The sequence below is a fragment of the Chiloscyllium plagiosum genome, chromosome 5, assembly GCF_004010195.1.
Source record: "Chiloscyllium plagiosum isolate BGI_BamShark_2017 chromosome 5, ASM401019v2, whole genome shotgun sequence".
Lineage (NCBI taxonomy): Eukaryota > Metazoa > Chordata > Chondrichthyes > Orectolobiformes > Hemiscylliidae > Chiloscyllium > Chiloscyllium plagiosum.
This window is the reverse complement of record NC_057714.1, coordinates 112,146,335-112,171,090: the sequence shown is the minus strand read 5'-3', so window position 1 is coordinate 112,171,090 and position 24,756 is coordinate 112,146,335. Positions and strand designations below refer to the sequence as shown.

At 40.8% G+C, this 24,756-nt stretch overlaps 1 protein-coding gene across 6 annotated transcripts in view; it reads left to right on the top strand.

The window, feature by feature from the left end:
• The window catches only part of gjc2 (gap junction protein gamma 2), a 237,751-nt gene that overhangs the window by 111,833 nt on the left and 101,162 nt on the right, over positions 1–24,756 (top strand). The window contains exon 1 of one of the 6 annotated variants that reach the window (XM_043690802.1): positions 15,852–16,116. The exons of 4 other annotated variants lie outside the window; for them this stretch is intronic. The gene's annotated coding sequence lies outside the window, so the exon portion shown is untranslated. One more of the 6 variants, XM_043690799.1, reaches the window with a different exon arrangement.

Sequence of the window (24,756 nt, the reverse complement as noted above, 5' to 3'; positions counted from 1 at the left end):
CCTTCTTCACTATCCTATCTACCTGCAACTCCACTTTCAAGGAGCTATGAACCTGCACTCCAAGGTCTCTTTGTTCAGCAACACTCCCTAGGACCTTACCATTAAGTATATAAGTCCTGCCAAGATTTGCTTTCCCAAAATGCAGCACCTCGCATTTATGTGAATTAAACTCCATCTGCAACTTCTCAGCCCATTGGCCCATCTGGTCAAGATCCTGTTGTAATCTGAGGTAACCCTCTTATTGTTCACTATACCTCCAATTTTGGTGTCATCTGCAAACTTACTAACTGTACCTCTTTTGCTCACATCCAAATCATTTATGTAAATGACAAAAAGTAGAGGGCCCAGCACCGATCCTTGTGGCACTCCACTGGTCACGGGCCTCCAGTCTGAAAAACAATCCTCCACCATCACCCTCTGTCTTCTACCTTTGAGCCAGTTCTGTATCCAAATGGCTAGTTCTCCCTGTATTCCATGAGATCTAACCTTGCTAATCAGTCTCCCATGGGGAACCTTGTCGAACGCCTTACTGAAGTCCATATAGATATGCATGAGTTCCAAATGTTACAAGGTTAGTATGTCGGTATAACAAGTAATTAATAAAACAAATAAAATGTTTTAACCTACTGTGAGGAAAATTGATAATAGTAGGAGGCTATGCTTCAGTTATGCAGAGTATTTGTGAGATCGCAACTGGACTACTGTGCAGAGCGTTTGTTTTAAGGGAGGATGTAAATGCATTGGAAAATTCCAGAAAAGCTAACTAAGCTAATGCCTGAAATTAGTGGAATGGGCAGATTTTCTCATGAGGATAGGTTATGCTAGTATCCATTAGTGTTCAGAAGAATAAGAGTTCACTTGATTGAATTGTATAAGAACATGAGGGGTCTTGAAAAGGTGAATATTGAACTGATATTTACACTTTTGGGAGAATGTAGAAATAGGGGTTACTCTTTCAAAATAAAGGGCTGCTTGAGACAGATGAGCAGAAATGTTTTATCTCTCAAAGGGTTGTGAATGCTTGCTACCCTCCCCAAAAGGTGGTCAAAGCAGAATATTTGAACATTCTTAAGGCAGAGGTAGTTTGATTCTTGAAAAACATGGTGGGGGTAGGGGTGGTGCTGTGGATGTAGATGTCTGCCCAGTGTCCTGCCCCTCTTCATAATTTTCAGGTAAATGCACACTGGTGAGCTTCTCACTTCACAAAATAATACTTTGATGCTTTTATCAAAGGAAAGTGGGAATTCTCTTCCTTTTCGTGGATCACTTAATTGTCTTGTCATGATGTGATATCATGGATTGCCTTCAGCATAATGAACAATGAAGAGAATAATTGAAGTAGTCTCAATAAGATTTCCTGATGAGTAAGGAATTTACACTGTGCAGAGTAAATGGGATCTTGCATGACAGAGTCATGTATTGTGTTAGGGTAACAAGTCTGAGAATGAAAGTTAAAATATCAGATAATATTTCCTCACTGGTCACTGGTGGACAACTGTTTCATGACTTGTCAAGTTGAATGAGTTTTTGCAAAGTTTCCTGATAGGAACAATACAAAAGTAAAAAGTAAGCCCAGTTTGGAGCGGTTCCTAACAAAATGGTATTAAAATTTCAACAGAAAGATGTTTAGTCCACAGGAAATCATGCCGAGGTGACTTTTTCTGTTCTCAGGATAACCTTGCCTTATCATTCACATTCTCCACCTTCCCTGTAACTTCCTGAGGGGTTTCACTTGCTCGGCAGGAAAATATTACTTTACGTCATTGTCTGATTTTCAGGTACCATTAGTAATCAGCATCAAAGGAACAGTGAAGGTTAATCATTTGCACATAAGTCAATGCCATGAGAGACACTACTGAAAAGATAACATTTAAAAGTTATATTCAGAAGAATAATTGTGAGAAATTTTCAGTGAATTGACTTCTGGTTTGCAGGAAAAGCAAATCAGCTTCCAGATTATTTCCTCAGACAAATTCCCATTGCAAGTTGCATGGCAATAAACACTCCACAGATGGACTTGCAAAACAAAATCCATGTGAATTGCAAGGTAATTCCCATTAAATGAGAATTTGAAGTTAAAAAAATAAATGAAGTTATTAAACATAACATTGCACAAATTTGACAAATAATTATACTTTAGAATTTCTTTCATATAAACTTGTGAAGAATTAGAAGAATGATTAAATTTCAGATTATAGTGGAAGAAGTTAATTTTTTTTGGTTTTTTTCACGACTTGTTCTGCGAGACCATGTTTATTAGACTTTGGGAAATATTACTTGTTTTTCTCTGCTCATTGTTCCTAATGTTGCATTTAAATTTCTCTTGTAATGTGGCCGACAGTTCTTTATTATTTCAAAGGATAAAAGTACTGGCAATATGTTTTTTACACATTAGTGATTTATCCAGAGTTTTACATTGGCCTGGCTGTTCATTTCGAGATTGGAACAGCAGAGTTAGGGCAAATCCCAGTTCTACAAACCAAGCCTGTAAGAAAGTGTCCCATAATTTCGGAATTTTGTTTTAGAGCCTGGTGTTTCTGGGAGCTGTGGCAGGTGATCCCGAAAAATGTGGAGAAACAAAAAACAACCCTCCATACCTCAGAGTGCCGTAACCCACCACCCCGCCAGCCAAAATGAGGCTGCCCATTCACTCACTGAGAAGCAGTGAGCCTAATATTGACAGTTGAATGTGCACTCAAAAACTTTTTCAAGAAGAAATTAATTCTATATATTTGAAATATTAAATATTAATAAAATATTGGTTTGTAACTTTAATCCTAAAGGTATTACATTGATAAAAACAGTTTTAATACCTTTAAAGTTCCAAACTTATAAGTATCACCAAAGCCCATGTAAATAAACATTTGTCCAAATAATCTGATGATCAGAGCATCATTGGCATATCACAGACTTCAAGTCGTAGAGATATACAGCATGGAAACAGACCCTTTGGACCACCTGCCAGCACCCAGTCCATATCCCTCCAAACCCTTCTTATCCATATACCCATCCAAATGCCTCTTAAATGTTGCAATCATACCAACTTTCACCGCATCCTCTGGCAGCTCATCCCGAACAGGTACCACCCACTGCGTGAAAAAGTTGCCCCTTAGGTCTCTTTTATATTTTTCCCCTCTCATCCTAAACCTATGCCCTCTAGTTCTGGACTCCCCAACCCCAGGGAAAAGACTTTGCCTATTTATCCTATTCATGCCACTCATAATTTTGTAAACCTCTCCGAGGTCACCGCTCAGTCTCCGACACTCCAGGGAAAACAGCCCCAGCCCCAGCCTGTTCAGCCTCTCTGGACAGCTCAAGTCCTCCAACCCTGGCAACATCCTTGTAAATCTTTTCCGGACCCTTTCAAGTTTCACAACATCTATCCGATAGGAAGGAGACCAGAATTGCATGCAATATTCCAACAGTGGCCTTACCAATGTCCTGTACAGCTGCAACTTGACCTCCCAACTCCTGTACTCACTACTCTGACCTTTACAGCATACCAAACGCCTTTTTCACTATCCTATCTACCTGTGACTCCACTTTCAAGGAGCTATGAACCTGCACTCCAAGGTCTCTTTGTTCAGCAACACTCCCGAGGACCTTACCATTAAGTGTATAAGTCCTGCTAAGGGTTGCTTTCCCAAAATGCAGCACCTCGCATTTATCTGAATTAAACTCCATCTGCCACTTCTCAGCCCATTGGCCCATCTGATCAAGATCCTGTTGTAATCTGAGTTAACCTTCTTCGCTGTCCACGACACCTCCAATTTTGGTGTCATCTGCAAATTTACTAACTGTGCCTCTTATGCTCGCATCCAAATCATTTATGTAAATGACAAAACGTGGAGGACCCAGCACCGATCCTTGTGGCACTCCACTGGTCACAAGCCTCCAGTCTGAAAAACAGCCCTCCACCACCACCCTCTGTCTTCTACCTTTGAGCCAGTTCTGTATCCAAATGGCTAATTCTCCCTGTATTCCGTGAGATCTAACCTTGCTCATCAGTCTCACATGGGGAACCTTTTCAAACGCCTTACTGAAGTCCATATAGATCACATCTACCGCTCTGCCCTCATCAATCCTCTTTATTACTTCTTCCAAAAGCTCAATCAAGTTTGTCAGACATGATTTCCCATGCACAAAGCCATGTTGACTATCCCTAATCAGTCTTTGCTTTTCCAAATACATGTACATCCTGTCCCCCAGGATTTCCTCCAGCAACTTGCCTACCATCGACATCAGGCTCACTGGTCTAAAGTTCCCTGGCTTGTCCTTACCATCCTTCTTAAACAGTGGTACCATGTTAGCCAACCTCCAGTCTTCCGGCAACTCACATGTGACTATCGATGATACAAATATCTTAGCAAGAGGCCCAGCAATCACTTCCTTAGCTTCCCACAGAGTTCTAGGGTACACCTGATCAGATCCTGGTGATTTATCCACCTTTATGCGTATACCCTTTTCCACAGTAAATACTGATGCAAAATACTCATTTAGTATCTCCCCCATTTTCTGCTGGGGCTATATTCCAGAAGCTGAGGGGTGACCTTATAGAGGTTTATAAAATCATGAGGGGCATGGATAGGATAAACAGACAAAGTGTTTTCTCTGGGGTGTGGGAGTCCAGAACTAGAGGGCATAGGTAAAGGGTGAGAGGGGAAAGATATAAAAGAGACCTAAATGGCAACATTTTCTGCCTGAGGAAGTGGTGGAGGTTGGTAGAATTGCAACATTTAAAAGGCATCTGGATAGGCATATGAATAGGAAGGGTTTAGAGGGATATGGGCCAAGTGCTAACAAATGGGACTAGATTAGCTTGGGATATCTGGTCGGCATGGATGGGTTGGACTGAAGGGTCTGTTTCTGTGCTGTACGTCTCTAAGGCTCTATAAATCTTTCAACCCTGGCAACATCCTTTTCAGAATCCTTTCAAGTTTCACAACATCCTTCAAACAGGAAGGAGACCAGAATTACAAACAATAATCCAAAAGTGCCCTAACCAACGTCCTGTACGGCCACAACATGACCTCCCAACTCCTATACTCAATACAAACGCTGCCTTCACTACTTGGACATTGGGATCATGTGGGATCTTTGTGGGATCTTTGATTCATCAAATTCCATGGAGTTGCCTGAGAAATTGAGACTTCCAATGGACTATTCCCCTGTACCTAGGACTTTGTGAGAAAACCCTTTTTAAGTCAGAAACTTAGGTGGGTCTGGACTATGGAGCTTAATAATAACCCAGGAAAAGCATAAAAACCTATGTAACTCTGAGGTAATTATTAAACTGATACCTCCCAACTTCATCTCCCTTGACCATTATAGCTATGTACCCCTGACAATCCTCCCTGCCCAGATGAGAGTCTAAGCCCACTTGACCCAATACTGCTGGGCCTAAAACTACCTCTCTGTTTCTACCCTCCACCCCTCCATGGTTTAATTTCCCTCAGACCAGACAACTCCTCCCACCTTTCAGAGCTGAAACCCCTCAATCCAACCTGACTCAACACATAAGTGTCCCAGAAATCTAAAGCCTTCTCTCGTGCACCATCTTTGTACCATGCATTCAATTGTCTTATCTTCCTATTCCTGTGCTCAATTGCAAGTGGCATTGGGAGTAATCCAGAAGTTAGTACTTTTGAGGTCCTGCTTGCTAATTTCTTACTGAGCACTCTCCGTCCTTATTGCAGACTCATATACCCTTCCTGCCGAGGTTGTAGTATCAGTGGATCATGACTTTTGGTTGCTCACTCTCCCTTTGGAGGTCAGTTCTGCAGCCTTTCTGTGACATCTATGACTATAGTACTGGAGAGGCATGTCAATGACCACAGAATTCCTTTTGCTCACCTAACTGAAGATTCCCTTACCAATGCTGGCTTTCCACTTTCCTTTCTCCTCTTCTGTATGTCCGGGCCACCAATGGTGCCAAGTGCTTGCCTCTTGCTGCATTTTCTTGAAGTACAATTTTTTTTCCCCACCAGAATTCAGAATTGCAAACCAGTTAGTCAGTGGGACCTCTGGGGTCTCCTGTATTACCTGCTTGTTACTCTTGGATTGCCTGGTGGTCACCCCATTCCCTATCTGATGGCTTGCCCCAACTTGTGGTTTGACCACATCTTTGAACTGCTATCAACATTTGTTTCACTGATTCTCAATTGTAACTGTGACTGCTCCTCAACATTTAAAACACAGAACTCAAGCTTGTGTAGCCAGTGGTAGTTCTTGCATGTACTCCCTCTAGGTCACATGGAGTATTCAGAATTTCCACTTTAAAAAAATTTTAAAAGTGTACTTTATTCATTGTCTGGATCAGTTTGATTCTGTGCAGTAGCACCTGGAGAAACAAACCATGGAGGGGTGGAGGGTAGAAGCAGTGAGGTAGTGTCGGGTCCAGCAGTGTTAGGTCAAGTGGGCTTAGTTAGGGTGCTTAAGAGTTACAAGTTTGCCAGAAAAGACTTAAAGAGAGAGCTAAGAAGAGCCAGAGAGGACATGAGAAATAATGTCGACTTAGGTATTTCTATAGGTATATCAGGAATAAAAGAATGACTAGAATAAGATTAGGGCCAGTCAAGCATAGTAATCGGAAGTTGTGCATGGAGTCAGAGGAGATAGGGGAAGTGCTAAATGAATACTTTTTGTCACTAGTCTCACAAGAAAAAGACAGTGTGGTTGAGGAGAATACTGAGATACAGGCTGCTAGACCAGATGGGATTGAGGATCACAAGGAGCAGGTGTTAGCCATTCTGGAAAGTGTAAAAATAGATAAGTCCCCTGGGCCGAAGGGGATTTAGGATTAGTGGTGCTGGAAGAGCACAGCAGTTCAGACAGCATCCCAGGAGCAGCGAAATCGACGTTTCGGACAAAAGCCCTTCGTCAAGAATGAAGGGCTTTTGCCCAAAACGTCGATTTCGCTGCTCCTTGGATGCTGCCTGAACTGCTGTGCTCTTCCAGCACCACTAATCCAGAATCTGGTTTCCAGCATCTGCAGTCATTATTTTTACCGGAGGGGATTTATCCTAGGATTCTCTGGAAATCCAGGGAGGAGATTGCCGACCCTTTTGCTTTGATCTTTAAGTCGTCATTGTCTACAGGAATTATGCCAGAAGATTGGAGGATAACAAGTGTTGTCCCCTTGTTCAAGAAGGGGAGTAGAGATAACCCTGGTAATTAAAGACCTGTGAGCCTTACTTCGATTGTGGGGAAAGTGTTGGAAAGGGTTATAAGAGAGAGGATTTATAATCATCTGGAGAGGAATACATTGATTAGGGATCATCAACACGGTTTTGTGAAGGGTAGGTCGTGCCTCACAAACACCTTACTGAGTTCTTTGAGAAGGTGACCACAGGTGGATAAGGGTAAAGTGATTGATATGGTGCATATGGATTTCATTAAGGCGTTTGATAAGGTTCCCTATGGTAGGCTATTGCACAAAATATGGAGGAATGGGATTGAGGGTGATTCAGCGGTTTGGTTCAGAAATTGGCAAGCTGAAAGAAGACAGAGGGTGTTGTTTGTTGGCAAATATTCATCCTGGAGTTCAGTTACTAGCAAGGATCTGGTTTGAGTCCACTGTTGTTTGTCATTTATATAAATGACCTGGATGAAGACATAGAGGGATGGATTAGTAAATTTGCTGATGACATTAAGGTCGGTAGAGTTGTGGATAGTGATGAAAGATGTTGTCGGTTACAGAGAGACATAGATAAGCTGCAGAGCTGGGCTGAGAGGGGGCAAATGGAGTTTAATATGGAAAAATGTGAAGTGATTCACTTTGGAAGGAGTAACGGAAATGCAAATTACTGGGCTAGTGGTAAAATTCTTGGTAGAGTAGGTGAGCAGAGAGATCTCCATGTCCAGGTACGTAGATCCTTGAAAGTTGCCACCCAGGTAGGCATACAGTATATTAGCTTTTATTGGTAGAGGGATTGATTTTCGGAACCATGAGATCATGCTGCAGCTGTACAAAACTCTGGTGCGGCCACATTTGGAGTACTGCATACAGTTCTGGTCACTGCATTACAGGAAAAATAGGGAAGCTTTGGAAGAAGGTTGAGAAGCGACTTATTTGAGACATATAAGATGATCAGAGGGTTAGATAGGTTGGACAGTGAGAGCGTTTTTTCTCAAATGATGATGGCTAGCACGAGGGGACATAGCTTTAAATTGAGGGGTGAAAGATATAGGACAGGTGTCAGAGGTAGTTTCTTTACTCAGCGAATAGTAGGGGCGTGGAATGCACTGCCTGCAACAGTAGTAGACTCGACAATGTTAAGGGCATTTAAATGGTCATTGGATAGACATATGGACGAGAATGGAATAGTATAGGTTAGATGGGCTTCACTATGGTTCCACAGATCGGCGTAATGTCGAGTGCCAAAGGGCCTGTACTGCACTGTTATGTTCTATGTTCTAAACAAACATTGGAGTTTGACTCTTTCCAACAAACAAAGCCAAGACATTTCTTTCTTATGCAAGACTATATTTACATATATTTGAGGCATCAAATAACTGACAACTGAACAGATCCCCATTTAACTTTGGCAGTAAGACCAGAAGATGGTGGTTTTCTCCCCATTGCGCTTTTTAGCAGCTGAACTAAGTTTTAGTGTGTCCCTCAGCTTGTAGTCCTGGACTTTGGAATATACCAGTCTGTAACATTTGGTTGAGGTCAGCTTCTTGCTCTGGAAGACCAACAAGTTTCAGGCAGCTCAAAGAGATTCTTTCTCAAGTTGATGGTCTTCCAGGCACAGTCAGTGTTTGTCTTGGAGCCTGTCTTAGAGGACAAACCATAGAGCACAGCATCCTGCATCACTAAGCTGCTCAGGCCAAACTTTGACAAAAATCACTGCATCTGTCTCCACACCTCCTTTGCAAAGGCACGTTCCAGGTAGAGACTGTGTGACAGTCTCTATCACCACATCCCCGACACTTTGAGGGCAAGATGTGGTGACATAGTTTACAAAAGGATCTCGCAGGTAGTGCCCTTCTCACCAGCCAAGCGATGCCTTGGTGCTTGTTGGAAAGTTATGGTGATTAGGTTTTCTGCCAGATGACTTTGACAGTCTGCTCAAAAAACAACCCAACGGGATTCACATGATTCTTTTCCTGCAAGGTCTCAAGGATGCTATGTGCTGACCACTTCCTGATGGACTTGTGGTCAAAAAGATTTTTCTTTGCAAATTTCTCCACGGAGGACAGGTGATACGGAACAGTCCAGCTACTTAGAGTGTTCTGCAGCAATGAGGCTAGTCCCATGCTTCATGAGACCAGGGACAGGTAAAACCTCAGTACTTGGTGACACTTGGTGTTTGCGCATGGAGGGTCTACGCACAGCTTGATGCAGTCCACACATGAAGGTGGCAAACAGGATGAGGGTGTCATTATATATGTTTCCCCCCCCCACCCCACCTTATCCAGAATTTTGAATATGGTGTCCCTCTGGACATGGTCCATCTTGGACCCCCAGACAAGGCTGGCTTAGTGTTGGAACTCCCATGTTCCACACACCGGGCATTCTCTTTGGTTAAACTCCCCTACCGTACCTTAAGTTTACTTTTAACGTACTTTAACCTTAGGTTTGTACTAGTTACAATAAACTGGTGATAAGAAAAGGGAAAAAATTCCTCATTCTAACCCCAAATTAGCCCTGTTTTTGTGCCTATGAATTCCTATGTTCCCTGAGCTCATACAAAAAATTCTACTTTACAAAATTGTTGGAGTTGAAAACAAAGCCCTTAGCAGCAGGTCAATAGCCAATTAACTCAAGTTGTGAAGTAATTTTGATTTCATTTTCCTCTGCTGCTGAATCATGTTCTGAGGGCTCCATTCCTGTCGGCATCCATTCTCAAAGGCAAGTGTTGTAGGTCTCGGTCCTAAAGCTATATTTGTACCATTCTTTGCTTGACCTTTCTCTTGCAGGTCAGCCTGTTTGCCTCTATGTCCAAGGTAAGGGGGTCAACTGAGCCATAGCTGAATGATGGATGTAGGTTCGCTCGCTGAGCTGGAAGGTTCATTTTCAGATGTTTCGTTACCATACTAAGTAACGTCTTCAGTGAGCCTCCGAATGAAGCACTGGTGGTGTAGCCCGCTTTCTATTTATATTTTTGAGTTTTCTTGGGTTGGTGATGTTATTTCCTATGGTGATGTCATTTCCTGTTCTTTTTCTCAGGGGGTGGTAAATGGGTTCCAAGTCAATGTATTTGTTGATAGAATTCCAGTTGGAATGCCATGCTTCTAGGAATTCTCTTTTGTGTCTCTGTTTGGCTTATCCTGGGATGTTGTCCCAGTCGAAGTGGTGTCCTTCCTCATCTGTATGTAAGCATACTGGTGAGAGTGGGTCATGTCGTTTTGTGGCTAGCTGATGTTCATGTATCCTGGTGGCTAGTTTTCTGCTTGTTTGTCCAATGTAGTGTTTGTTACCGTTCTTGCAAAGTATTTTGTAGATGACATTTGGAGGCTCACTGAAGATGTTATCTAGTATGGTGTTGAAACGTCTGAAAACGAACCTTCCAGCTCTGAGCAAACCTACATCCAGAACCTCAACCTGAGCTACAAATCTTCTTTGAACTCGATAGCTGAATGATAGACATCAAGAGTGATTGCAAATGACCTACTGTGAATATGTCAGAAGACCATAACAGTGGATTGTCTGACAGATGTAGCTAGCTACAAGGAGCAGAATATTTCTTAACTGGTGAGAAAAGGACCTTGTTCATAAGTTGCTGAAGGATAATATACAATTGTGACAAGCAGTTAGGAAGACAAATGGCATGTTGACTTTTATTGCAAGAGGGTTTGAGTATGGGAGTTAAGAAATATTGCTGCATTTGGATAAAGTTTAGATGAGAGCCTACGTGGCATATTTTGTACAATTTTGTTCTCCTTAACGAAGGAATAATTTAGTTGCCATGGAAAAAGAGCAGCAAAGGTTCACCAAAGTGATCCCTGGAATGGCAGGACAGTTTTATGATGAGAAATTGAGGAAACTGATACAAGAATAGGAACAAACATCTTTGGAAGAGACAAAATTCTTACAGAACTCAATAGTGTAGATGCAGGAAGGATGTTTCACCTGACTTTGGGGTTGAAGGTGGATGCTTCTTGAACCAAAGGGTCAGTCTCAGAATAAGGGGCAGGGTATTTGAAATTGAGATAAGGAATTTCTTCACTCAGTTGATGAATCTGTGGAGTTCTCTCCTCCAGAGGGCTTTGGATGCTCAATTTTCAGATATTAAAGGTCTCGAGGGATAGTACAAGAAAATGGCATTGAAGTAGAAAATCAGCCCTGACGTGTTGAAATGGGAAACTGAAGGGGATGATTAGCCCACTTGTGCTCCTGTTTGCTATGTTCAATTAACTGCCAATTCTAATATTTAAATTACTTACCTGACAACTCTACAAGATCACAAAAATTTCCTGCTCACCTGCAAATGTATTTTGGTTAAACTCAGACGTGAATAGGACCTGGCTGGGTTTCTGACCAGGTGCAAATCCTAATGATTTTAACCTCTTCCCCTTCATTTGAATCCATACCCACTTTGTGCCCTCTCAGTAGTTAAAGTTCTACTCATGTCTGTTCTACAATAGACATTTAATTATTTTCTGGCAATTTGTGAAGGGCAGGAAGTGGGTTCGCAGATATTATAAATTGCTCAGTTGCTTTACTCTCAGGAAATTTTATTTTGGGCTTTGGGAGAATGTGGTTTGAAATTTAAAAATAGCTATGAGGAGATAAATAATGCATCATAACAAAAGCTGTGTACATTTACTTAGAAACATAATCATAAAATTAGCCTTGCATACAAATTGTGCAGACTTCTAATATGGATAACAGAACTGCTGAGTTATGTAATGCATGTTATAGTGGAAATATCTGACCTTTATACATAGTTATCTGGCATTCCAGCTGCTTGTTTTTGAATTGTGTTTGAATTTGTAAAAGTACGACTAAATGAAAGTGGTTCTTGCAAATCCTTATACTTTTGAAACATATCTATATTTAATGTACAGCTTTGTTGTTACAAAACTTCCCTTGCCATTATGGGCGGCACGGTGGCACAGTGGTTCAATTCCCGCCTCAGGCGACTTACTGTGTGGAGTTTGCACATTCTCCCCGTGTCTGCGTGGGTTTCCTCTGGGTGCTCCGGTTTCCTCCCACAGTTCAAAAATGTGCAGGTTAGGTGGATTGGCCATGCTAAATTGCCCCTAGCATTAGGTGTAGGGGAATGGGTCTGGGTGGGTTGCGCTTCGGCGGGTCGGTGTGGACTAGTTGGGCCGAAGGGCCTGTTTCCACACTGTAAGTAATCTAATCTAATTATTTCAGATGTCCTATCGCTGGTATTCATTTCCAGCATTCTGGCCTGATCAGATGTCAACACATGAATGCTATTTGCAACCATCACGAGACAGTAATTAGAAATAAGGGATGTGACTCATCTTCCTGTGCCCAGGCAACACTGGAATAGGAAGTCTAAGACCTTCCACATCTAAATGGATCAATATTTTACCACACAATCCCACAACCCATTCAACCATTAGTTTCAAGAGTATAGTGACCGTGGCATTATAAAAATCATGGAGGTACTGATGATGAGAAACTGTGACTGAGAGCTGTTTCTTTTATTCATTCATGGAACATTAGCATTTCTGGCTGGCCAGCACTTATTGTCTGTCCTTAGTCGCACTTGAGAAGGGGTGGTGAGCTGCATCATTGAACCACTGCAGTCCATATGCTATGGGTAGACCAACAATGTCTTTATGGAGGGAATTCCAGCCATGATTGGAGAAAATTACATTTCTTTAGAGGATCACAGGATGGCTACCATTGGAAAGGCAATTGAATAAAGCAAGGCCACCTTTTTCCCAGAAAATATGTTTGATGGGCAGATCTTTTCCATTATGATGTTGTGAGCAGATGGCATTTTTGGATATAAACCAGACTCTCCTATGTAAGGAAACTAATCTTTCAGTCAGATAGTGTCTTTCATCTCAGGACATGCCAAAGCATTTCACGGTGAAATAGCTACTTTTGAAGTTTGGCGAGTCTTGTTTTATGGCTATGTGTGTCATAGAGTTTCTATTTGCGCACAATTGGGTTGTGCGAACAGAAATTAGGTAAATCTCTGGTGGTGAAAGTTGGCCACGATACTAGGCGACCTTCCAGTTCTTTGCAAAATGGTATTATATCTTTTTATATCTGCTTGATTGGTGAAGAGCCAACCTTTAATGTCTGCAAAAGCAGTATTTTACAGGATTGCGCCACTGTGTAAGAATGTTTAGAGTAGGGCAGTTGACGTGGTATACATGGACTTTTCTAAAGCCTTTGATAAGGTTCCATGTGGTAGGCTGTTGGAGAAAATGCAGAGGCATGGAATTGAGGGTGATTTAGCAGTTTGGATTAGAAACTGGCTTTCTGAAAGAAGGCAGCGAGTGGTGGTTGATGTAAAATATTCATTCTGAGGTGCCACAAGGATCTGTTTTGGCACCACTGCTGTTTGTCATTTTTCTAAATGACTTAGACGCAGGCATAGGTGGATGGATTAGTAAATTTGCAGACGTCACTAAAGTCGGTGGAGTAGTGGACAGTGTGGAAGAATGTTACAGGTTGCAGGGGGACTTGGATAAACTGCAGAATTGGGCTGAGAGGTGGCAAATGGAGTTCATTGCAGGTAAATGTGAGGTGATGCACTTTGGGAAGATTAACAGGAAGGCAGAGTACTGGGTCAATGGAAAGATTCTTGGTAGTGTGGATGTGCTGAAGGATCTTGGAGTCCATGTACCTAGATCCCTGAAGGTTGCCACCTAGGTGGATAGTGCTGTTAAGAAGGCATATGGTGTGTTAGGTTTCATTGGTAGAGGGATTGAGTTGTGGAGCCGCAATATCATGCTGCAACTATACAAAACGCTGGTGCGGTCACATGTGGAATATTGTGTACAGTTCTGGTCCCCATATTTTGGGAAGGATGTGGAAGCATTGGAAAAGGTGCAGAGGTGATTTACCAGGATGTTGTCTGGTCTGGATGGAAGGTCTTATGAGGAAAAGCTGAGAGACTTGAACCTGTTCTCATTGGCAAGAAGAAGGCTAAGAGGGGATTTGATAGAGGCACACAAGATGATCAGAGGATTAGATAGGGTGAACAGTGAAAGTCTTTTTCCTAGGATGATGACATCAGTATGTACGAGGGGGCACAACTACAAATTGAGGGGTGATAGATTTAAGACAGATGTCAGAGTCAGGTTCTTTACGCAGAGAATGGTAAGGGCGTGGAATGCCCTACCTGCTAATGTAGTCAACTCAGCCACATTAGGGGGATTTAAACAATCCTTAGATAAGCACATGGATGATTTTGGGATAGTGTAGGAGGATGAGCTGAGAATAGTTCACAGGTCGGCGCAACATCGAGGGCCGAAGGGCCTGTTCTGCGTTGTATTGTTCTATGTTCAATGTTCTAAAACAATGAGGTTAGATTGTTATTTGGCATGGGCAGTTATGCATGTAACGATTTGGGGTGATCTCTCCTTCACAAACTCTGAGTACAGTTTTATCTTTTCCAAGTCAAAAGGATGATTCACAACATTGGGGATATGACTCTCAACAATATTATGTCTAACATTATTATTTTAAAATGATCTGCAAAAGAAGCAAGGATGATGTGAGGAAAAGCCTTTTTTAACTCAGTAAGTAGTCAACCTATGGAATGCACTGACTGGAAGCATTCAAGATGACAATGGATGCATATTTTGGATAAAAATAATAAGCAAGGAAATGGGAAGAGAAAAAACAGGAGGTTGGCATGAGGTTAACAATGCTCATTGAACGAGTCTGTGCAGGCACAATGAGCCAAATGGCCATAACACTTATGTAATTCTTTGATCTGAGGGGACGTCATTACCCATGTTATCATGAAGTTACTTTCATCTTCATAATGAATCTTGCAATCATGCTGATATGAATTTGCACTGATATATACATAACTAAAGTGCCAGATTAACGAAATGAAAAGTGAGCACCTTCAAGTACTGCATTAACAAACTGATATATTAAGAAAATGTGAGTGCTTTGTTTTCAATAACAGCTTTTCCGTATTCCATCTTGCTATCAAAGAAGAGAAAATAGCAGATACGAAGAGTATTAGGGCAGAGGAATCTATGGTTTTGAAGTGTCAGGATAGGCACTGTTTGGACCTAAAGAACTGGACTTCCAAGTTTTATTTCCCTTGACTCAGCAAGCGGATAGTTAACAGATTGACATTTACAATGAATGTGCAGATTTGGAAAAAACACTTAACATTAAATTGTGTTATCAGTACACACTGAACAGCAAGAGCCTCTTATGTAAATAAAGAGGAGTAAATTTTGGCAGTGAAGTGTTAGAAAAATCAGCCAGCCTTCCTGTTGCTGATTGCTACGGGTGATCCCCAGCTGGAAATTGGATGTGTGTGGACATTTGACGAGAACAGAATCAGGCATGGCTGAATTAAATTCGATAGTTGAATGGCCTGTAAATGCTCCCAGCCCCGACTTGACACATGATGAGTGGTCACTTGGGTGTAGTACCGGATGGCTCATAACACTGATGGAGTCCCACCCCATCAAGAATCAGTGCCTTCAGGAAAGGAAGATAGAAGGAACTGGGGGAAAAAAATTTAGCGGTGAAAAAATCTTGCACTTGAATTATTTAATAGTTCTCCCCCCAAAAAATCTGATTTAGTTCAATTGGCAGCCTTGCTATCATCAACAAATCCTCGCACGGTTTTCAGTGTGTGCACGTGTAAATAACAGCACATACTTTCCCCTCCTCAGTGTAAATAAGTCATCTGTCTGCTGCGTGGACTGTATGCTCTTTATGCTTGAGGAGGTTGTGAGAACACTGAAGAGGAGTAGCTGAATGCTTTGAAAGAAGCAGAATGCACAAACTGCTGATGTGGCAGATCCTGTCTTTGAAGTCAACTTGTAGGCAGTGTTCTAGTTCTTTCGTAGTCAGAAATATTTTCCAATCATTCGCATGACATTCCAGGAGTGCCCGGACATTGCAGATGTGAGCAGCTGTTGCCGAACTATTCACATCTGTGAGTCAGCTTCCTACCAGTTGAGCTCATGGAAATGCTGCTTGTACGGAGACAGTAATTCTGTTTATTTTTAAATCATTTCAAATTTGGCGGCTTTCAGTGCTCAAAAAAGGAAGTTTAGAGCATAATACTCTCCGTTTCAATGTAGGAGATGGTGTTGATTTGGATTTTAAAAGTCACTTCTCTTTGAATGAACTCGAAATTTGACTGAGAGTGCTGTTGATGTTAAGCAAGAGATGAGAAAAATGAAACGCTGATGGAATCTGTACTGGATCTGCTTTACAGAAGGAAGGATTTTAGCCAATGTGGAAGAGGAACAATGTGGGAGACATGGCTCCACAAAACCTTAAGTATGGCCGAAAAGAAAAGTGTTGTAGCAACTGTTGTTTATGTTTGAGGTCATATGTTTGAGTTGATTTGCACATGATGTTTAATTTACTTGCTGTCCTAATTCCAGCAGATTTGGAACTATATTTGAAAAATTCAGTGTATTTGGGCTGTGATACGTAGATCCACCGTGATTAGTTGCATGTGCAAAATCCAACAACCAGGATTGTAAAACTCCAGGTGATATTTAAATGTACTTATATTGCTTTCATTACTTGCACTTATCATTGCAGCACGGATAGCATTTTGGCCTCAGCTGTATGTGCAAGTAGGAAGCTGTCTTTGCAATGTCATCACAGTGAGGTAACTGAAAGGCAATCTTTGGTACCTGCATATTCATCTGTGTTTACAGAGTACTACTTACTGACTTCTGTTGATTAAAAATCAAAACTTGAGTTTTGGTTAGGAAGAAAACATTGTCAACACAGGAAAACTAAGTTAAAATAAGGACTTTGCACTATATGTATGTTACTAATGCTGGTAAAGGGCAAACATAACTGAAGTCACATACTGTCGGTGATGCAAGATATACCTATTCCAGTCAGCATCAACAGCCTTACACTTGGCTTTCAGCTTGTCTGACAAAAGCAGTCATTAATAAAATTATAATATAATGGGAGTGCACTAAAACCTCCATTGCTTACCAGCATGGAAGGGATTCCCCTGTAGAAAATGGGTCTTGGCAACTTATCAAAAATTCATAAGATTTGTTTTCATATGTATGGGAATGAAGATGAATACAATATAAATAGCAAAATAAATATTACTTAAATTTTGCTCATGGTAATAAAATGCAAATAACAGAAGAATTGTAAGTATTTGTCATGAAACATTCTGGTGGAATTTGTGATGCTAGATAAAGCGATTGTTTAAAAAGTGATTGCCAGTGTTAATTAAATTCATGGGGGGGGGTTGTTTCTCATATTTTTTGTTCAAAATTTCAATTTTCCATAGAAAGTCATTTGAGTAAAATACAAATCCTACAATTCTTGCTTTTTTTGAAAATTAACAAACCATTTACACTAAGAAATTAGTAATTGAGAAATTGTTATTATTTTAATGGATTTTATGATACTATATTTTTCACCAAGCTTTCCAATAATAATTAGCATTATTTGATACCATTTCGTAGAAGTGATATTAGTGGGGCATACTTTCTAAAATAAAATTACAATTTAATGAAAAATAATTACATGAATGTGTCTGCATTTCAAGTTTCAATATTGCTAAACTTCTCAGAATATGGGACCATTGGTTGTTATTTATTGGATATCAATACTGTCCAAAGAAAGCAGTTCTTGAACCATTGTTGTGCTTGGTGAAGGAGCCCCTAAAATATTGTTTGTTTGTTCATTGACTGGTGCAACAACTTCTAAGTCTGACTGCCATGCATCTATCTGACCTGTGTTGCCCTTGCACGTTCCTGAAGTCAAATGTATTTGGTCAATTATATCCTTTATTCATTTTTTCCTTCACTTCCCCTCCATCAATATTTCCCTCTAATTTCTGCTGTATATGATGGTAATATGGTATCTTTCTCTCTTTGATGTTATATGAGAATTTCTTATTTTCTCAAGCCATCTCATATACTTCCTACAAATACTCATGTCTATGCACACTATATTGACATTCTCCTATTTGTCCACATCTTGAATATATACAATCACCTCTTTGCTCATGTTTCTGAGTTCTTTAACATGAGAGATAAAATGTAGTACTTTAGCATTCTTTTCCAAACTTTCAGGTTCCTGTGCTGGATCCACACTGACCCTGTAACTAGGAGCCATGGCTTTTACTTTTGATTATAACGCATGAATGTCACTGAATGTCTAGAGGACATAGTTAGTTAGATTTTCTCTTGTTGGAGAGGAGGTCAGGAGCTGAATGACCCTGGCTGAACCCAAATTCAAGTTTATTGAGCAGGTTATTTCAAAGCAAGAGCTGCTTGATATCACTGTTGATGATTCCTTCCATCACCTCACTGATGTTTGAGAATAGACTGATAGGCTGAGTTTGCAAATGCTTCAGTGTTACTTTTAGCACTGATGAGATGGGCTCCCCTATCATTGAAAATGCGTCTATTTGTGGAGCTGCCTCCTCCAGTGAGTTGTTTAATTCTCCACAACCGTTTTGTGACTGGATATGGCTAGAATGCAAAATGTAGATCTAATCCAATGGTTGTGGAAACACTTAGCTCTATCTATCACTTGCTGATTATACCATATGCAAATGTTCCTGTGTTATAGCTTCAACAGACTGATATTTCATTTTTACGAATGTCTGTTGTTGCTTCTGCAATCTTCTTCAACCAGTGTTGATCCTCTCGTTTAATAGATTAGATTATCTACGGTGTGAAAACAGGCTATTTGGCCTAACAAGTCCACACCGACCCTCCGAAGAGCAATCCACCCGCTTCACTAGTGCACCTAACACTATGGGCAATTTAGCATGGCCAATTCACCTAACCTGACCGACTTTGGACTGTGGGAGGAAACCAGAGCACCTGGACGAAACCCACACAGACACTGGAAGAATGTGCAAACTCCACACAGGCAGTTGCCCGAGACGGGAATCGAACCCAGGTCCCTGGCGCTGTGAGGCAGCAGTGCTAACCACTGATCCACATGCTGCCCCAAAATAATAGTAATGGTACAGTGGAGGAATATACTTATTTTAAAGATTACAGATTGTATTAGAGTATTATTCCATTGTTGCTGATTGCCCATTGTATTTACAAGTTCTCAGTTTTGAGTTGCTAGATCTATTTGAAGTCTATTCCATTTGATATGGTGGTATTGCATTCCACAGTGGAGGGTATATTCAATGCGAAGACAGGATTTAGTCTCCATGAGGACTGTATAGTGACTGTTTATTATTGATGAAGCAGCGGTGGCAGTTCCTAGTTGTGTTAGGGCTGAAGCCAGGATCTTCTGGTTATCAGCAAGGTGGCAGCAGTAGCTCCTGATTGTGGTGGGCCAGAGCCGAGGACTCCTGGTTATTGGCCTGGTAGTGACAACAGAGTAGGGGCGCACGGTTGTGGGATGAGTGTAGGTCCAACAGGCACCCCCCATTAGTGACGTGTTGGTGAGATGTGCCCTGCGACAAAGAGATGATGCCTGAAGAGTGGTGATCTTGTGGATCTGGCGCAGGTGCCCTTGGTAAGCGAGCTCACGAATTGTGGCAGAGGTAGTGGAATGAAGATGGATTCTTTCTTTTAGCTATATCTTTTTATTCTTTAACTATTCAAAATGGTGCCAGATTGTGGTGACAGTTAAAGCTTTTTACGATATTTTACTGTGTTGTTCATTGTAGAATACAAGTGTCAATAAGTCATCATTTATGCATCTGTGGAAGGCAAATTGGTGAGAATCAAATCAAGTAGCTTTTTTCCCTCACCTGATTACTGGATATGTTTATTGTAGGAGCAGTAAATTTAGTAGAACAGGTACATATATTGTTCATTCTTATGTCCTGTATTTCTGCGGCAATAGAGCTCCATGTTTTCAGAGCAATGAATTATATATTTAGGACTGATAGCATCTGTAAATACTGGTATATTTTCAAATTAAATTGCTGAAGTTAATAAACCTTTTCAATGAATCCAATGCTTCATTATGAATATTTTTAACTTATCTTGACACCAGATGACCAATTTCCCACATAAGATAAGGTCAAAGAAGTATGCTCAGACAGTCTTACACCTCTTTCAAACATGCCTGCAACCTGTTCATTGGCCTTACTTCCAAGTCACAGTATCAATAACATATCATCACTTGTCACCCAGGAAATTTGGATCAAAATTCAGGAAAAAGTAAATCCAACTTGTGAAATAGAATTGCTTGCGTAAGACAATAGTTCTGCAGGGGATTACTCTGCAGAATTCTACATTGTTACTCTGAATTCTACATTGGCTCCTCCCATTCTATTGATGTTACACATGAGCTGTAGGTGGAGATGAGAAGTCCTATTCTAGTTATTGGAGGGACCCTGAGGTCCTTGTAATTATGCTTGTCCTAACATAGTTGTACTTACCACTATCTTGCAATAAACCATCTTGTTATCTAAGAAGAGTGATCTTTTGTAGATGCTCTGCCGTGCACATTCTACTCCTAGCTCAATGGATAAGCCATGATATCAGATAATTATCTCTACATATACTGGTAGAGGTGGCAAATAACACAATTGTAACAGGAGTGTTCATCTGGGAAAATAACAGTTTTTGGTAGGGTAAAAGCAGAGAGCTTGACTTGTGGGTAAGTCTTGGAGTGGAGGGCATAACCTCAGAATAAGGAGTAGCCAAGTGAAGACAAAAGATGAAGAGGAATTCTTTCATTTCTGATCGGTGGCCCTTCTGCAGGATGGATATTAACAAACTAGAAAAGGTGCAGAAAAGATTTACAAGAATGTTACCAAAACTGGAAGATTTGAGTTATACAGAGAGCTGGATGGGCTGGGACTTCTTTCCCTGGAGTGTGGGAAGCTGAGGGGTGACCTGAAAGTGGTGTATAAAATCATGAGGTGCATAGATAAGGTGAATATCCAGGGTCTTTTCCCCATAGTAAGGGAGTCCAAGATGAGAGAACATAGGTTTAAGGTGAGAATGGAATGATTTAAAAGGAACCTGAGGGGGTAACCTTTTCATGCAGAGGGTGGTACATATATGGAACAAGCTGTCAAAGGCAGTGGTAAGTTACAACATTTAAAAGACATTTGGATAGTTGTGTGGATATGAAAGATTTAAGACCTTAAGACCATAAGATCTAGAGGGATATGGGCCAAAGACAGGCAAATGCGATTAATTCATTTTAGGAAACTTGGTTGACATGGATGAGTTGGGCTGAACAGCCTGTTTCCATGCTGTATGACTCTATGATTCACAACTGATAATTTGCACACAGAAAAATATGTACCTATTGCATAAAGGCTCGACCTTTGGTTTCTGTGAGCCACACTACTTGAAAGATTATTTAAAAGTTGAATATTCTCAATGACAACTTACTGTTGAAACTCGCAGACTGTTATGACTAGTAGCTATAAATATTCCAAAGTGTAAGCATGAGGAATGCGAGTTACAGTGTGATACCTCATTTGCGTTAAGGTAGGCCTCTGTACTGCTTGCTTTAATATGACGAAGTTTTTATAACAGCAGCAGTTTATTAGGCCCATCGAGTCTGGTTTTTCTCCACTGGTGAAATCCCAGTTTTGCTCTCCATTATCCTTAGTATATTTTTTCAAGCAACTATTTAATCCTGTTTTAAAAGTAACGAGAAAATCTGTTTAAATATGAGTTTTTTTTGCCCTTCATTTATGAGAAGTGGATGTAACTGACTGTTAGTATTTAATGTCCCTCCTAATTGCTGTTGAGAAGGTGGTGATGATCTGCCCTCTTGGACCACTATAGTTCATGTCATATAGATATATTCTCAGTGCTGTGAGAGGTGGGGGAGTTTCAGGAATTTGATTCAGCAACAGAGAAAAAAATTGTAAAATAGAACCATGTTGTTTGGAAGAGTCTCTTTGCCAAGTCAAGATATAGTACTGAGTTGAGAAGGTATGAGACTTGGGAGGGAATCTTGCATGGGAACATAGGAACATGAACAGGATTAGGCCTTTCACCCCCTCGACCATGTTCTGCTATTCAATGAGATCATGGCTGATCTGTGGCCAAACTCCATCTGAAATGGTGTGCAGCTGTGCTATGGTGCTAATGGTATGAATATTGATCAATCATACAGTCATAAACATGGAAACAGATCCTTCGGTCCAACTCATCCATGTTGACCAAGTTCCATAAGTCCCATTTGCCTGTGTTTTGCTCATATCCCCCGAAACCTTTCCTATTCATGTAAATATCCAAATGTCTTAAATGTTGTAACTGTACTTGCATCTACCACTTCCTCAGGTAGCTCATTCCACAGATGAGCCACCTAAGTCTCTTTTAAATCTTTTACCTTAAGAAATTTGCCCCTATCGTTTTGAACTTCTCGACCCTAGGGAAAAAAAACTTTGCTATTCACCAATTTTTTTAAAGGAGCTATTTAATAATCCTCAGTGATGAGTTATCTTGGTGAGAAATAAAGGCTGCTGGGGAAGAATGCATCACCCATGGCGAAATAAGAAAGTCAAGGGTAGTATTAAATTGTTTCTTTCAATGAACAAATCTGCAAAATTAGTGATATGTCAGAGTTTAAGACCCAGGAAAGAATGACTTAAAATATAATAGAGGCAGAAAGCAGATTATGAGAGAAAGTTAGCTAATTATATAAAAACAGAAAATAGAGATTTTACAAGTATTTGAATAGTGGAAAAATAACTAAAGCTAGTGTTAATCCTTCAGACATAGAGTATGGAAAATCGCTAATAGAGTTGGTGAATGATTTGAACAGTTTTTTTGTGCCTGTTTTCATGTAGAAGAGTAAGAACACTTCTCATTGATAAATGACAGTAAAGAGATGAAAGGGTGGGATGAACTTAAAGCAAATACCATTACTAGGAAAAATGTCCTCGGAAATCTTTTGGAACGAAAAGCTGACAAGTCTCTTAGATTGGATAGCCTGCATCTTAAGGTCTTTGCAGTGGTTTAGGAAGGTGGCTTACCACTGCCCTCTCCAGGTCACTTATGGATTGGCATTAAATGGCATTAATCCACCTTCTTTGACAATGTTTTAAAAAAATCTGTTGAAGTTTTTTGACAAAGTAAAACATTGAGTTGGCTGGAGACTTGGAGCTAATCAGCCATGATCTTGTTGAATAGCAGGTCAGGCTTGAGGGACTGAATAACCTATTTCTTATTTTCCTATTTCTTTTATTTGTATCACCAACAAAGTTTGAGTTGGTTTGGAGTTCAAAAAAAAAGTCAAAACAACAGCAGTTTGTAAAGGGAGAAGAGCAGACAAAGGAAGCACATGGTGAGGACAGTGCAGGAGAGTGACAGAGAGAGAGAGAGAGAGAACCTGCACAGTTACTGCCTTTGCTGTTTTTGAATTCATGTGTCGCTGGACGTCAGAGTGCATCTGGGAAAATTAACAAACAGTGAATTTCACATCTAATCTTGGAGGAACCGTTTTGGGTGAAGTTCACAACACAGAATCAGATAAGTTTATTGTTGTTTTAAGTCTGTCCAAGAGAGAGGCTGTATTAGTGAGGACAGTGGGTTCTTTCTGGATTATATGTTTTTGGAGAAAGTTAGGTCTTGATTAAACTTAAAATACAAGCCATAGCTCTTAATTTAACCTGGTGCAGTGTTTTGTAGAGGAATAAGACGGTGTTATTTTCTGGGTCTGTAGATTGTGAAGGAGCAAAAATGGCCCTTGCAGTAATATTTACTTCTTGTCAGATGTGGGAGTTTAAAGAGAGTTTAAGGGTTACTGTGGATTATATCTGCCATAAATGCTGTTGGATGTGAATCTTATCAGATCGAGTGGATCGGTTGGAGAGACAGATAGAAGCAATGAGGAATTTGCAACAGCAACAGTATGTGATGGATGGCAGTTATAGGAAGGGGGGAAATTCTCAGATACAGTCATATAGATGGGTTAACTCCAGGAAGGGTAAGAGAGGTTGGCACCTAGGGCAGAAGTCTTTTGTGGATATACCCATTTCAAACAGGTATTCTGTTTTGGAAAATGTAGGGGGTGATGGATTCTCACTGGAACGTAGCACGAACAGCCAAGTTTCTGTTATTGAGACTGGCTCCAAAGCAACGAGGGGTACATCGGGTTCCAAGAGATCAATTGTGTTAGGGGATTCTGTAGTCTGAGGTACAGACAGACGTTTCTGTGGCCAGCAGAGAAAAAGCAGAATGGTGTGTTGTTTCCCTGGTGCCAGGATCGAGGATTTTTCAGAGAGGGTGCAGAATGTTCTCATGGGGGAGACAGGCCAGCAAGAAGTTATTGTACACATTGGAACCAATGATATAGGAAGGGAAAAGGTTGAGATTCTGAAGGGAAATTACAGAGAGTTAGGCAGAAATGTAAAAAGGAGTTCCACAAGGGTAGTAATATCTAGAATCTGGATTACTCCCAGTGCTACGAGCTAGTGAGGGCAGGAATAGGAGGATAGAGCAGATGAATGCATGGCTGAGGAGCTGGTGTATGGGAGAAGGATTCACATTTTTGAATCATTGGAATCTCTTTTGGGGTAGAAGTGACCTGTATAAGAAGGATGGATTGCACCTAAATTGGAAGGGGACCCAGGGAGATAGTGAGGAAAGAGATCAATCTGAGACTGGTACAGTTGAGAACAGAAGCGAGTCAAACAGTCAGGGCAGGCAGGGACAAGGTAGGACTAATAAACT